General features: G+C 41.8%; 1 non-coding gene across 1 annotated transcript; it reads left to right on the plus strand.

The window, feature by feature from the left end:
* Window positions 1–2,822: 2,822 nt before the first annotated feature.
* LOC115802854 (U6 spliceosomal RNA) lies at window positions 2,823–2,929 on the plus strand. The gene has a single exon (XR_004023402.1). It is a non-coding gene; the product is annotated as a U6 spliceosomal RNA (small nuclear RNA).
* Window positions 2,930–4,116: the final 1,187 nt, after the last annotated feature.

The raw sequence follows: 4,116 nt of genomic DNA on the forward strand, positions 1-4,116 counted from the left end.
GACTATATAAATAAAAATCTAAACAAAAACAGCCACTAAAAGGAAAATTAACTGTACCTTAAGTGAACAATTGTACCCAATATGGTAAGAGGAATGGGACAAATATGCATGTTTTTCAAAAGTTCATAATTTATTAAATATAGGAGAATTTTAAATAAATCCAATTCATAAGACACATGTGGATTTATGTATATAAATATAATGATCATTCCTAAATTAAATAAAATTGATTGGAACCCTGGGGTGTTCCTTATATGAAAATATGTGATAGCTTTCATTAAATAATGAATTGCATATTATAAAAATTTTTTAAATACTAATAAATAGAATATTAGAGTCAATAGAAAAATTAAAATAAATTTAAATTCTCCTAATTAATTATAGAAATCTGTTTTCTCTTACTTTTCCTTTTGAGCAGAAAATTTGTCAACTTGTTATTTTGGCATCAATTTCTCCTTCTATGTATTTTATTTACTTGTGAACGAATGTTATTAGCTAAATTTTAGTACCAAATACCATAATCATAAAATCTCAGAGATCATGTTTTTTTTTAAAATAAATTTATTTATTTATTCATTTAATTTTTGGCTACATTGGGTCTTCGCTGCTGCACGCGGGCTTTCTCTAGTTGCAGTGAGCGGGGGGCTACTCTTCGTTGCGGGGCTCATTGTGGTGGCTTCTCTTGTTGCAGAGCACAGGCTCTAGGCGCGCAGGCTTCAGTAGTTGTGGCACGTGGGCTCAGTAGTTGTGGCTCGTGGGCTCTAGAGCGCAGGCTCAGTAGTTGTGGCGCACGGGCTTAGTTGCTCCGCAGCATGTGGGATCTTCCCAGACCAGGGCTCGAACCTGTGTCCCCTGCATTGGCAGGCGGATTCTTAACCACTGCGCCACCAGGGAAGCCCAGAGAGATCATTTTTTGATTTGAATATTAATTCAAATTTAGAAGTATTTATGGATAATTCAGAAAGCTTACTTACTTTAGTTAATTATTTTCTTATTACCCATAGCCACCAGATTTTTAACTTCTTTTGTCTATAATGGCCGATTTTTTTTTTTTTTTTTTTGCTGTACGCGGGCCTCTCACTGTTGTGGCCTCTCCCGTTGTGAAGCACAGGCTCCGGGCACGCAGGCTCAGTGGCCATGGCTCAGGGGCCCAGCCGCTCTGCGGCATGTGGGATCTTCCCAGACCGGGGCACGAACCCGTGTTCCCTGCATCGGCAGGCGGACTCTCAACCACTGCGCCACCAGGGAAGCCCCTATAATGGCCGATTTTTAAGACATGTTAAAAACAAACGCTGGGACTTCCCTGGTGGCACAGTGGTTAAGAATCCGCCTGCCGATGCAGGGGACACCGGTTCGAGCCCTAGTCTGGGAAGATCCCACATGCCACGGAGCAAATAAGCCCGTGCGCCGCAACTACTGAAGCCCGCGCTCCTAGAGCCCGTGCTCTGCAACAAAAGAAGCCACCGCAGTGAGAAGCCCCGCACCACAAGGAAGAGCAACCCCCTGCTCACGGCAACTAGAGAAAGCCCACACAGCCAAAAATAACTAATAAGAAAAATGCTATCTTCAACAATTTTTGTAATTTGGGACTTGAACTGAACCTGCCTAAGTTTTTAAACAAATGGTTAAAAGTAGATAAAGGGAGTAGTTTGATTTTTTTTTTTTTTTTTTGCCAAGTAAGGAAAAAAATTGAGGAATATTTCTCTCAGTAAATTTAGATTTTTTTTAGTTCTTACAAAATATCTATTGGCTCCAAAAATCACTGAACAACTCAAAAGGCCACATTGACAGTTAATGGTCACCCAGCTATTAAAAAGTAGCTCTGGGGCTTCCCTGGTGGCGCAGTGGTTGAGAGTCTGCCTGCCGATGCAGAGGACACGGGTTCGTGCCCCGGTCCGGGAAGATCCCACATGCCGCGGAGCGGCTGGGCCCGTGAGCCATGGCCGCTGAGCCTGCACGTCCGGAGCCTGTGCTCTGCAACGGGAGACGCCACAACAGTGAGGGGCCCGCGTACTGCAAAAAAAAAAAAAAGTAGCTCTGTAGACTACCAGAAGCTGAATGTCAGAGTTCGCTCTTCCTGTTTTTCTTCCCTTCCAGATTCAGAGGAGATTGCTTTGCCCTATGGGGACACTTGCTCTTCCTAAGTGTGGAAAAAATGTGATAGGCTGTTCCAGGAATGTTGCCTTTGACAGCTTGTCTCAGAGGACTTAATATTCTAGGTGGCAATTGGCCAAAATAAGTAGGAAACTTAGGTAACTGCCAAGCTACAATACCGATGAAAATTCTGCCACAGCTAATTAGAAAGCGGAAGGGAAGTTTTTACATTAAAAAAGAACTAGGAGGGACTTCCCTAGTGGTGCAGTGGTTAAGAATCCGCCTGCCAATGCAGGGAACACGGGTTCGAGCCTTAGTCTGGGAAGATCCCACATGCCACGGAGCAGCTAAGCCCGTGTGCCACAACTACTGAGCCTGCGCTCCAGAGCCCGTGAACCACAACTACTGAAGCCCACGTGCCTAGAGTCCGTGCTCTGCAACAAGAGAAGCCACTGCAATGAGAAACCCGCGCACTGCAACGAAGAGTAGCTCCCACTCGACGCAACTAGAGAAAGCCTGCGCACAGCAACGAATACCCAACACAGCCAAAAAAAAAAAAAATTAATCAATTATAAAAACAAAAAAGAAGTAGGAATTAAATGGCTAGTGGTGAGGGACAACTATTCCTGGTGTGTGTGTATTTGTAGGGAAAGGATAAGCAGTTGTTGATTTTTATAATAATCTTATTAAAAAAGCTATTTGACAATTGATTTAAAAATGTTATAACAGTGCTCGCTTTGGCAGCACATATACTAAAATTGGAATGATACAGAGAAGATTAGCATGGGCCCTGCACAAGGATGACACGCAAATTCATGAAGCGTTGCATATTTTTAAAAAGAAAAAAATATATATTATAACAGAGCTATCTGAGAATAGCTTTACTTGAACGCTGCTTTCAGAAATCAGAAGCACATTATTAACAATACTTGCCTTTGTCTGAGCTATGAAAATAAGATAATGTGGAATCACGAAAATTCTTTTCATGGTTGCAAGTTTGTCCCATTCCAGAATGCACAGCCCTTTAAAATGTGAGTTTGCTGCTCCCATCCAGAAGTGGACTCTATCCTCCACTCCCTGGAATATGGGCTGGCCTTGTGACTTTGACTAATTGGATAAAGTGGAGATAATGTTGTACAAGTTTTGGAATTAAGCCTGAGGAGATCCAGCAATCCCACTCCTGGGCATATATCCAGATAAAACTCGAAAAGATACATGCACCCCTATGTTCATAGCAGCATTATTTACAATAGCCAAGACATGGAAACAACCTAAATGTCCATCGACAGATGAATGGATAAGGAAGATGTGGTACATATATATATATATATATATATATATACACACACAGTGGAATATTACTCTGCCATCAAAAAGAACGAAATAACGCCATTTGCAGCAACACGGATGGACCTAGAGGTTATCATACGAAGCGAAGTAAGTCAGAAAGAGAAAGACAAATACCGTATGATATCACTTATATGTGGAATCTAAAACATAACACAAATTAACATACCTACAAAGCAGAAACAGACTCACAGATGCAGAGAACAGACTTGTGGTTGCCAAGGGGGAGAGGGTGGGAGTGGGGGAAAGAATGGGGGTTTGGGATTAGCAGAGGCAAATTATTGTATATAGGGTAGATAAACAAGGTGTTATTGTATAGTATGGGAACTATATTCAATATCCAGTGACAGACCATAATGGAAAAAGAATATGAAAAAGAATATGTATATATGTATGGCTGAGTCACTTTGCTGTACCAAAGAAATTAATACAACATTGCACATCAGCTAGACTTCAATAAAATTAAAAAAAAAAAAAAGCCCGGAGAAACTTTGCACCTTCCATCTTTATCCTCCTGGAACACCATGCCACAAAGAAGACTGGGATGAAAGATCGTGAGGAGAGAGAGAGGCCCAGCTGTGTATCAGCTGTTCCCATTGAGCCCAGCGCCTAGCATATCCACCAGCTGAATACCACTACGTTAATGAACCCAGGAAGAGGAACCACACAGCCAAC

This window comes from Delphinapterus leucas, chromosome 2, assembly GCF_059928025.1.
Source record: "Delphinapterus leucas isolate spDelLeu-1000000601 "Yukka" chromosome 2, BTC_Dleu_Yukka2, whole genome shotgun sequence".
Classification (NCBI taxonomy): Eukaryota; Metazoa; Chordata; class Mammalia; order Artiodactyla; family Monodontidae; genus Delphinapterus; species Delphinapterus leucas.